Source organism: Akebia trifoliata, chromosome 14 (genome assembly GCF_017979445.1).
Source record: "Akebia trifoliata isolate Shusen 1 chromosome 14, ASM1797944v1, whole genome shotgun sequence".
Classification (NCBI taxonomy): Eukaryota; Viridiplantae; Streptophyta; class Magnoliopsida; order Ranunculales; family Lardizabalaceae; genus Akebia; species Akebia trifoliata.
Genome location: NC_141388.1, coordinates 29,577,081 through 29,589,633, shown reverse-complemented (window position 1 = coordinate 29,589,633; position 12,553 = coordinate 29,577,081). Strand labels below are relative to the sequence as shown.

Genomic DNA, 12,553 nt, shown 5'->3' with positions numbered 1-12,553 from the left:
CTATGGGAACTCTTGGGATCACTAGGATTAGCACACTGCATGAGGGCTTTTTTTAGGATTTCCCTCTAAGAAATTCCAGCTTCGACGGTGATTGGAGTTTTCTATCCTTCGTCAATTTCATACTTTCAAATGATGAACCACCTCTTGGATGTGATTACAAAAGCATTGGTTTATGAAAACCAATCATATTAAATCTACAATGGGTTCTAAAGCCACCCCATTATATCCCAAGTATCAGGGTTGGCTGCACAAAATTCCACTTTTGCTATCGCAATCTATCTACACACACATTTCCCATCAAAATGTTTCTTCAAATATTTCTATCGCAATCTATCGCAACAATTATATCTTCTTTGGTACATTTATATTTTTTGGGTGGCTAACCCTTTTGCTTTAGTAGTTGTAATATTTTTTGGGTGGCTATACCCTTGCTTCAGTAGTTGGAAAATTTTCAATAATTTTCTTATGAGATCCCAAATTATGGTTAAATGAATCACGTTCCTTCATTCCATTATATAGTTGTGTGTTATGTTATTTATTTATCAAATAACAATAATAAGGAAAGTATAAGAAAGCACTTGTAAAATATGTGAAGTTTTATTTTTCAAAGCTTATTTCAAAGGTATGTAGCGAATTGAATTTTGGCATCTAGAATATATGCAGCAAATCATCATTCTTTCAATTGCAATTGTGCCTGTTATTTAAAATCTATGTTGGTCTTTATTTTTTTTCTTCAGGGAGGGCTTTGGGACATGGTCGAGGCCGTGGACGTGGACGTGGGCGTGGACAAGGATGCTAAGTGTTGCCTTCTTACCAATTTTTGCAGCATCTGCTTATGTACAAATAACTTGCGTGCATGGGGAGAAATTTAGTGGAGATGTTTGTTTGAAGCTTAAGAACAACAAGATTTCTACTTACCTTTTTTATTATATTGCTAGGATGTCCTAATGTTACTTAAGCCTTTTTTATTTGAGTATTTCAAACATAAATGTTATCTTTGAGCACATTGATTTATTAAACCATGTGGGGATGAATGGAATGAGATCTATAAACATTCAACTTGTTTCAGCAGGTTAATCAAGTTTTATCATATCAATAAGAGGCACTTGTTGCAAAATTTTCATATGGCACTAGTGTGTTAAAATATAAGTCTTGCATTATATACTAATTAATGCCTTGTACATTACAAAAGGATGAAAATGCAAAATATTTGCCTTTTCAACATTTAAGAATGTCTTTGATGGCTTATAGCAAGGGGGGCGATGGGGGAAATTAGAGGATTCTTCTTGGCAGTAAAGTGAAGAGCTGCCATGCCCATGCTACTCTCAATCAAATAATATTTGTCCAATTTTCTTGTGGCCCACGGCAAACAACCTATGGAAAGCAATATTGCAGTTAGTAGAATATGTTTTCTCACTCTTCATGAGTGAACGGATCCCAACCCAAAACTAAAAGCACACACCAACTCAAAATTTCCAAAAATTACCCAGCATTTACAAAAAAAAATTAAGTAATTACCCTGTGATGCGTTGTTAGTTACAAAGACCCAAGAAATAACAAATAACCAAATCAAGCAAGAGATTGAGAAGTTCCAACTTGTTCCCAATTCAGCAGTTCTGTATTGAACTCTATAAAAGCATTTCCATTAATCAAAATCTTACAAATTATTAAATATCCAACTGGTAAAAAGGCCTAATGTAGTTGTAATTGGCTTCGACAAGACTACAACATCAAATGAACCAAGTAACAATAGATTACGGGTTTCCTTTTCATCTCTTTAAATACTTGCCCATCAGTAGCATTGCCTTATCGAAAAATCATAGAGGCTTTCCATGTTCATAAATGCCTAATGAGAAAAGTGTTGATATTCCCAGTGTGACATGCAATAATGATAAAATTAAGGAAACAGTTACTAAGTAATTACTTAAAAAACGTATTGGCACTAGGAAAGACACATTTTAAATACACGTGAACACAAAACAACCTGAAGACCAGCCATGCCCATGGTGCTCCCAATTAAAGATTTCACTGCAGGATGTATGTCCAACTTTCTTGTCGCCCACCACAAACCACAGATTGAAAGCAATGTGGTGGTTGCTAGAATACGATGATCGAGCTGTAAAACAATCAAAAAATGAATATAATTTAATTACTAGTAAAGAACTTCTGGGTAAGAAAGGCCTTATTAGCCATTTCTCATTTTAAGCTAGTGCACATAGTTTACTGAATTGGAAGCAAATCAGTTGGTTCGACACATTGCAAAACAACTTTGAGGTCGTGGGTTCAAGTCCAGCTTACCCATAACAATAAAAATAAAGAACTAGACGAAGTTCTATGTAATTAAAAGCAATTAATTAACAAGATTATGTGAATCATGGAACTCGATAATTATCAATTTTGAAATGTGATTCATTCTAAATTGAAAAAAAAAATAATAACTAAGAAAATATTGAAAGTTCAATTATGAGAGTTGTAGAAACTTTGAAGGCTAACCTCATTAAGAATGTGGCCCACAGATGGGGCATGCTTCAATGGAAGATCTGTCTTTGCTATCATGACCAATTCCAAGTGCCCTTGCAGCAACTTCTTTAGCAACTTTAACATCATTGCCCAATTCAATAAAGTCAATGCCCGTGGCTTCTTTAACAAGATTATGCATGGTTTCCCTACTCCAAGGCCATTCTAGGCTTATGTTCATTCCCTGCAGATTAAATCAATCTCCATCAACTTTAATAGCTGATGAGCATATATTTTTGAAACCTATCAAAACAATCCAAACGATAACTAAGACAACTTAAAATTTTAAGTGGTTCTAAAAACTTAATTAAATTACAACATAGACAGTTAAACATTATTCAAAGTTTAACAGCATAAGATTATTACCATGGAAATCAGTAAACTAGGCAATCTAAGATAGTCCCCAAATCGACCAACAATTCAAAAAACTTGGGCTGATTTTAGCCGTTAGAAGTACTAAAAGGTTAGGGTTTGTTTTCGGAGGAAGTTCACTTGGTGTGAGAGTTTAGGGATAAATTCTATGGGCTTCCAATGAAGAATAAGGTTGAACTTATTGTTGGGACATCAGGCTAGACTAAATTAGACAAAATAGAGAAGAACTAGAAGAATAAGATAGGACCATAAGAATGAGCTTTTACAACACTGAATAAATCTGCTCAAGGAGCTAGTGAACAGGAATGATCTTCTTCAGGTGAAATAGAGTCATAACTTCCTACCCTGATATCGTCTATGCTGGAATCACCACATCAGAATAGAGGAGCCATACACACCTCAAAACACTCTAACAAGCAATTATGAAATTTATAGTGCAAAGAATTGTACAAGAAAAGCATTCCAAGAACTAAAAAAACTATAAACTATAAACATTACAGAGTCCTGATGGTGATCTCATTGATTGTGTTTTATCTCATAAACAACTAGTTTTTGATCATCCTAAATTACAAGGACATAAACCTTTGGTATAGTTGAATTGATTTTTAGGGAAAAAAATTAAAAAAACACATAGGAATTGCCATTCGAACCCATTTCGAATTAAACACATACGGATTGTAAAATTTTCAGTTAAACATACATAAAACTCAGCAAAACATGAAATTTAAAATTAAAAAAAATTAAAAAAAAAGTAATTAAGGATTTCTGATTTCTTATCTTTGAGAGAGAAGAGAGTGAAGATGAAGATCGAAGTCTGTCGAAGAGGAAGACGTGTGTCTGTGTGTCGTCCGAACGCAGAGGGCAGAAGAAGAAGATGAAGGAAGAAGACGAAAGAGGGTTTTGTCTCGTCGTAATTGTCGAAGAGGAAGAAAATGAAGAGACGTTTGTGGAAGATGAAGAAGACGAAGAATAAGAAGACGAAGAGAAGTCTATGTGTCTTCGAACGCGGAAGAAGACGAGGGCTTCGAACGCAGAGAGAAGCAAACGAGGGCTTCGAACGTAAAGAAACGAGAAGGAAGAAGAAGAACTCAGATTTGGGTTCTTTTTTTACGGGGAGGTAATTATAAAATTCAAAATGTTATTTGTTTAAATCGATTGTATTTCCAAGTTTGATCTGGACCGCTGATCTGCCCTAAATTCGACGGTCTCTACGATTTGTCGCGATGTGAGTAGATTTGGTTGTCGTCCGAACGCGACCCGCATATATACATATGTATATATATATATATATATGGGTCACGTTCCTAAGACTCATATTGAGACTCACATTGCGACACACCGTTTTGTCTTATATGGGCAAAAATGTTTGGAATGAGCTGATTTTTTGTGAGGATGATCTCTGTGATGAGGGGATCATCCTGGCAAAAAATCATCCCATTCCAAAACTTCTAACCCCATCAAAATTGATTTACAAAAATTGGACGGTCTATAATTTTTCAACAAAAATTGGACGGTCTAGAAATTTCATAATGAGCTGATTTTTGGCGAGGATGATCTCCTCACCATAGAGATCATCCTCACAAAAAATCAGCCCATTCCAAATATTTTTGCCCATATAAGACAAAACGGTGTGTCGCAATGTGAGTCCCAATATGAGTCTTAGGAACGCTGTTCTATATATATATATATATATATATATATATATATATCTATATATATATATATATATATATATATATATATATATATATATATGGGTGGCGTTCGCGAGCTAACTTTTTAGCGAACGGATTGGCTAACTTGTTTTAACTGTTCGATAAAATGTAATCTGACGGCTAAGATCTAATCTCACACGAACGTTATAAACATTTACGATTTTACAGCGCCGTCCCTAAAGTTATGAAAATTCCGTGCGTCCTCCCTCTCCTCTTTAAACCTGAGAGCTCTCTGGCTTCTGTTTTGTTCTCTCTTCGAAGAGCTCTCTGGCTCTCTCTTCTCACTCTCTCTCTCACTCGCTCTCACTCTCTCTCTCACTCTCACTCTCTCACTCTCGTTGCCTATCTCTCTCTCTCTCTCTCTCGCCCTATTCCTTGCTGAAACCTCGCACGAACGGCTAACTCTCTCATTCTTTCTCGCTCTCTCTCTCACTCACTCACTCTCACTCTCGCTGTCTCTCTCTCTCTCACTCTCGCTGCCTCTCTCATTCACTCTCGCTGCAACTCCATCTCACGAACTTGAACGACTGCAAATCTCTCGCCCTATTTGACAGAACTGTAAGTTTTTTTCATTTTTTTTTTTTGGAAATTTCTCAAACACTATATGGAATTATTCTATGAACATGAATAATTTATTCATTTGTGAAGTCAAAAAATCTAGACTTATTGTGATTTGATTTTCGATTTTATTTATTGTGATTTTAGTAAGAATTATTTGAAGACAATAAATCAAGAATTATTTAGGGTTTTTTTTTTCTGATTTAATTTTTTGGGTTATTTATTTTCTAGCTGATGATCATGTTATGATTTTATTTGTTTAAGGTTTTTTTTTCGATTTTATTTATTGTGATGCATTTGTTTCGATTCTGGATACTTATTTAAGAAAATTCTGATTTTTGATTTGGGTAGCTAAAAAAATCCTTTTTTCTGACAAATTGAATCGAAATCGAGACACCCATTTCAGGAAAAACTGAATTTTTCTCTTGGTAGAGTTGGTAGGAGATCTTGGTAGATAGAGTTGGTGAGTATTATTGGAAAGATGGTCAGAAGGTTTGAACCTTCTGAATCACAAACAATGAAAACCATAGAGCTGATGAGTCCCTTTACCCCTTGTGAATTATGTTTCTTTCATTAAGTTCCACTTGCCTCAAACATTAGTGCTAACTAGGTGCAGAGGCTAGGTATTGTTTAACCAATAGTAAAATTAAGAGCTAAAAGTCACGAGGTTTGAAGGTGTCAACTTGGTTAGTTTGTAAAGTCTGTGAGTGGTTGTGCTACAGACTTAGATTGAAACCCCACCTTCATTTGTTACCTATCAAAGAAGAAGTTGTAGGGGTTGTGCAAACTTGATTGTGCCTCGGAAGCATTGTTACTTGTTGTACTTTATAAGTGAACAAGTAATATAGTTTATCGTGGATTCAAGTCCAGCTTAGTAGCTTACCCATAAAAAAATGTTTGACCTTACATCACATAGAAAGACAAAAACTTGTATGTTACCTAAGCTGTGAAGGTTGAGGTGGTTCCCCACAAGCGATAAAAAATGAGTTGACTTGACTCTGAGCATGTCATCCTCTATCTTAGATATTGAGACTCAGCTTTAGGTCTCAACTTTAGTAATAGAATATCTTAGTGGTTGAAAGTTGGCACCATAAAACTAAAAACTTGACAAGGAGAGGTTCTAGATGGAAAACAAACCTCAACTTATCAAAAGAAGCCTTTGTGCTTGTCTGCCATAATCTAGCATCAGGGGAGATAGGACATACACACACACATACACACAAGCCAAAAAAAGGGTGCCTTTTGTTAATGATAACATATGTTACCTTTGTTCAGTTTAGGTTGAAAAGCATACTGCCTGAGCTTTTTAGTGCTTAATTTGGATGACTGAATCACGAACCTCCCAAATGTTCAAGAACAGAATGTGTCGCATCTCAAGAACATAGGTAAGAGGGCCTTTAATTGGTCTAACAATAGATTGAGTTTGATGTATGAGTGGATTTGTTCCTTTTGGAAGTTGCTTTCCAGATTTTGTAATCTGGTATGCATTTAAGATGTCTATTTTGAAAGGTTTTAGGTGCTTGGGGAGAGAGATTCATACGAAACAAGATTGTTAATGCTGATGAAAACATGGGTCGGGTCCATTGAAGTCATCTCGATATTGTTTTCTCTATGATTCAGTGAATACCACCTAGAAGATCTCCTAGTCCAATATTAACCTGGCTGGGTGTTGCAAACCATTCCAAACCTATGTTACCCAATTCATTGGGATAAGAGAAGTTAACAATGGATGTTAGTTTAGACCCTCCGTTGTTGTAAACCAAGAGTTAAGATTGGAGGTGAAGGCCTAACAACCTTCTATACACTTGTTTGTGTTGAACCATATGTTATTGTCGTTTTAATTGTTATTGATATTAAAACATACTTGTTATAGGAATAATTATAAGAACTCCTAAAATTTTGTGAAACCACTCACAATTGGTTTTATCAGGTTTGCTATCAAAATGGGCAAGTTTTATGTTGTCTTTGTAGGGAGAAAGACCGGTATATTTTCCACTTGGGAAGAATGTCACCAGTATGTCGATATATATCCGTCAGCTTGTCACAAATCATTTTCATCGTACGAGAAAGCCAAAATGCACTTTATCGAAGATAGGCGTAATCGTGATATAGTTGAAGAAGAATTCCATGAAGTAGAAGATCAATTCCATGACTTGAAGCAAGAATTCCATGAAGTGGAGCATGTGGAGTTTAAGAAAAAATCCAATGTATTCAAGAGATTTCATGTAATTTGTATAATTATTTTCATATTGTCTTTGTTCATGGGTATGTATTTTCTTTGAACTTAATAATTTTTAGGAGAATAATTGATTTTGGATCTTGATGATTGTAAGAAAGAAAAAACTAGATAATATATAAAACTACTATGAGTGTTCTTTGACCATCTTTCTCTAGTTTTACTAAATATAGCAAAATATGTTTCACTAGCCATTAGTAATTTCAAGGTACATAGTTATAATTTACAATTTCCTATATGTTGTGTTGGAAGTTTATCACTTTGCATTGGAAAGATCTCCATGATAGCTTTCTAATTAATACATTGTCAAGGCAAATCAATTTATGGAATGACTTTCAAAATGATTGGCCATTGAACTCCCAAATTTAAAGGGAGTGATTTTTAATCATTTGACCGTGACTCTCTTAATCCTCGAAATTAGCTACATAATGTTGGAGTATAGAGGGTCTGCTCTTGCACTATGAGGCAAGAATGATTTTATTTTAAAGATTACAGCCGGGAAGAACTTGGAAAATTGAAGTTGCCCTCTCTATGTTGTGACACCAACTTTTTACTTTTTCAAAATCTGAAGTAGCACATTTTGCAATGTGACACTGCCCCACATATGAATATATTAGAAGGCGATACCAAAACGATTATATTTATTTACCAAAATTATTAAATATAACTAATTAAACAGCTCGAGTTTCTAACCCACAATTACTTGAATTTCTAGGTAGACTCAGTAGTTTTATAAGGGTTGAGTAACAAATGAGGAAATTCATTTAACATGAGTCTTGAGAACAGAAATTAACTGCCTTTGAATTTGATCTTGTGGCCAAATTTTCCAAACAAATGAAATAGAGAGATAAACTAATTCGCCAAAACACACCCTCTTTTAACACCCTGCAACTCCTGCTATTCACATTAATTCTTTCTCATCGTCCTTTTGGAAATTTAGCCCAAGACTATTGACTGGAGGCCAAGGGGGCGAGCTCATTAATAGCTCTTGAAGATCAAAGCTTGGCTTCTTTGGCCTCAATGCAGAGTTGTTCCAAACCTACAAAACCAAAACATAGAACTTTGACAGTGAAATTGAATGTGTATATATATAAAAAATGACGAACAAAAACAAAAAAGTTATAAATAGGAAATCATGTTTGTGTTTATCTTTATTCAGAATCAATAAAAAGATCACCTCGGGATGTTTCTAACATGATAAAGCAAAAGTTTTGGAGGACAAGGGCAGCATAAAAACCTGTTCTTTGAGCTCTTTCACATCTTCACTTTCTTTATTTAATTTAGCAGCACCAAGCTCAACAGTTGCTACCCGCTCACCTATATAATATGTACAAACATCAGTGTCTTGGCTTGCCCACCTATATAATAATTAAAACCCAAAAAAAGGATTAGAAAAAAATCAAATTTCTTATACCCAAGAAAAATAAAACATTAAGTTGATCTTACCAAGGGAATCTTGGAACAATTGTGTGAGTTTACTGTTCCTATAGGGGACATGTGAATTCTTTTGAGTTTATTGTTCCTATATGTTGCTCCTCCTTCAATCTATCTCTTGTGACCTCAGATTTGTCGACTCTCTCACTTCCTGCCAGGTCAACTAAATGCATGCATCCACGAATAACGGTACCTGATGTCAAATCTCTTCCTTGAACATGAACGGTAAGGCAACTACAAATCAATTTCATAAAATTTAGCACTAATTTAAGGTAAATTGTTCCAAATTAAACCTAGAGGAAAATTGTCCTACCCTACCTGTGAGAGTGACTGCTACGGTCATTGAGGGCAGTTGCACTAATTGCACGATTCTTTAGTCCAATAGTCATCAGTTCAATAACATCTGATGTTGATGAAACAGGTACAAGGTTTGCATTTAGTACATTGAGTCCATTCTGAGAATTGTTGCAAATTTCTAACGTGTTTATGGGTTAAGTTACCTCAAGAAAGAAGAGTGACATGGAGTAAAAGTGAAATCTATAAATAAACAAATTAATGTCATAAAGGATATCTTCTAAGGTTATCTGCACGCATTCTGCAGCAGCCTTTAAACCTCCAGCAGCGGCAGATGAGGCTAATGCATGTCTCTTCACAAGAAGAGCAAAAGACTGTCTGCTTCGTAGCCCAAATGACAAGCTCAGATGCATATGTTGTCTCCTTACCAAAAACAGCCGAAGAATAACTAACGGCTTGAGCAATGGCCAAGAAAACTAGCTGTGAGAGGGCAGCAGTATATGCTCCTCCATATGAAGTGCTTGATGGATGAAGACTTCGCATGTTATATTGAAACCTTTGGAAATGTGCATTAAGCAGCAACTCATGAGCACGGGGACCGTCTCCAAGTCTTTTAAGAGCTGAAACAGCAGCCCGAAGTTGAAAACCACAGGTAGAAGGTTGGCACATAGCTTAGGATAGCTGGTCGGCTAATTTTTGTCGACGTTCAGTAATAGCAGACTGTAGTGAGATAAGTGTTGTAGGGCTCAATGTTTTGTTTTCTTTTGCTTCTGCAGCTAATTGTTCTCCTTCATCAAGGGCAGCTAAAGCTTCGTCTACTCTCCTCTCAGCTAACAAAACATCAAGTATGTCAGGGAACTCTACTGACCACTTTTCTATGTCATAAGTTTCTGTGTCCTCAGACTTAGAGTTGCCTACGTAGATAGCATATTTCTAATGGAAAGAAGCTCTCCCTCTAGATCCGATATCTCCTTTGACGTGCTGTCAAATACAAAGAATACATATTACACAACGTATAAATGTCATAAATCACAATACATTACACAAAAATCGCAATAATTGTTCAGAAGCTTAAGCTCCATTTGTGTAACAGATAATTTTACACTACAGATGCAAATTTTACAGACATCAGAAAACCATGAGTTTGTTTCATCGAGAAACACTGAATTTGTGGAAATTTTATATGCCAAAGACACTAAATCTGGAAAAACAGCTACTAGATTTTAGACTGTCAGTTGGTTTTCCAAGAAAATAATGACATCATTTTCACCTTTGATCTCTCATTCTCTACTTTTTCTTCAACCCCCACCCCTACAACACTTCTCTCAACCACCACAATTGCCACCATGTCACATCGCTGCTGCCACCACCACCACCACCACCAATGTCACCAAGTAGTTGTTACTTGTACTACCACTATCACTGCTACTACCACTGTGACCAACACAGTTGGCACTTTCCAGATCCAGGACTCAAACTCTTTTTTATGTAACCCATGCCCACAACAGTTGCTGAGTGTATATTTTCCTCCACTCTCAGGTGTGTCATACCCCAGTAAGCCTTGTGACCCTCTTATATTCATAGTTATCCCCTTCAACAGAAGGGTCTTTCGGTGTAGTTGGTTAGTTAACAGTAGATCTCACTCTTACACAGCTCATATCCACATGAATGACAAATCTATTTCTTTCTACTACTCAGATGCTGAACATCCTTCTGCAACTCACATCCACAATAATGGCAAAACTCTATTTGTTTTTTAATTACGATCCAACTCATATCCCAACACTAGTGGGCCTGAACCTCTTAAACCATCAAGTATGGCGCATGGATCTTACTATTAGCATTAATACTTTACTCAACCAAACCATCATCAATCATGAAGGATGAGAGAGTTTCTCTTTGAGCATCTGCACTCTGATAAGCAAGACTCATGTTTATTAAAACATCACATAATGTACAAAACCTATTTCAATCATGTATGGAGAACTATGAATTGCATCCCAAGATTGGCAGCCTTACAAAGTACAAGGAATCAGAAATGCGTGTTAATAAACCATTACAAAGATGAACTTTACCTGGAGATGATCTCCAATTTTTGCAGTAGTCTGTCCAATACTAGACAACGGGAATCCAGCCTGGAATGGCACGACCAGAAGTAAATTGAAATCATAAAATTAAGACACATAAATGAAGTTCTGGAATCAGACCCAATAAAACTTCTCCAAGTGTTTAACTTAATGGAGATGCCTCATGATCACTTTCCATGTCCTGACCCAATTCTTGAATATCATTATTATTTGTTAAAAAAGAAAAATAATATATAAGACTTTACAATAAAAATAAATGTTTTTAAGCGATATTTTTTCTTACAAAGATAATTTCACTTACCTTGGGTTGTAGAACATGTCCGTTTTTTATATGGATTTATAGGACATATTCGTTTGTCGTGTCCGAATGCTTTACATGATGCATACTTTCGTTTCTTCTTTTGTTGGCTTAACTCGATACTACTTTTTAATCTACATGTACATTCAACCTTTCCTTTTCCCTTCTCATCTTTCTTCCTACCCTTTGTTTGCGAGACATTCGGGTCCAAAAGTAACAACTGTGATGCATCAACTACAGCTGGGGATGCATCAACTACAACTTCATGTTCTAACATTTCATCGCATCGAATTTCAGAAAGTTTTTTGGATAGTTCATTTAAGGTATTCATGAAGATTTCATATCTCTTCATTGAAGTTGATGCAAAACTAGTTAATGTAGTAGCTTGTTGACACATATTGCCAAATCTTAATGCAATTGGCGGTTCTTTCCCATCGATCATTACTTCTGAATCCATCACCCTAAATTTGTTGGCCCCTTTCATCCATCTTCCAAGAATGAAGTGTGACGGTATACTATCAATGTCTAGACGGAAAAACACCTTTAGAAAATGCCGACATATTATTCCAAAAAATTCAAATTTCTTACATTCACATGCACCCTCGTAAGTATCCAAATTTAACTTTAACACAAACTCCTCGGACTTACCAAACTTAGTTGCCACTCGATACATATGAAATCCATCATTGATTCCCATTTCTTCAACTTTAAATCGATTCACTTGGAGCCATTCTTCCCTGAGTTTCTGAAACATAGTTCTAGTATACACTGTTGCAGCATGTTTAAGAAGTAATTCGTCATTCTTCACACATCGAAACTTGTGTTCTGATTTAAAATCTTCATCGGTCTCATATGTAACAAGTTTTTTCAATGCTTCCTCATACTTGATTACAAATTCTCTCAGATTTGTCTTCCATGTAACAAACCCGTCAAAGAATGCATTAATACTCTCACTACGACTAGTAGTATTCATGCCAGCAAAAAAGAAACCCCGATTATAAACTGGCACCCAAGACTCCCGCAAATGAAATAATTGTTCAAG

General features: G+C 35.7%; 1 long non-coding RNA gene across 1 annotated transcript; it reads right to left on the bottom strand.

The window, feature by feature from the left end:
• Window positions 1-1,614: 1,614 nt before the first annotated feature.
• LOC147386690 (uncharacterized) lies at window positions 1,615-3,159 on the bottom strand. Its single transcript, XR_015171689.1, has 2 exons — window positions 2,494-3,159; window positions 1,615-2,116 (listed from the first exon to the last, which is right to left on the bottom strand). It is a non-coding gene; the product is annotated as an uncharacterized LOC147386690 (long non-coding RNA).
• Between the last annotated feature and the right edge of the window lie 9,394 nt (window positions 3,160-12,553).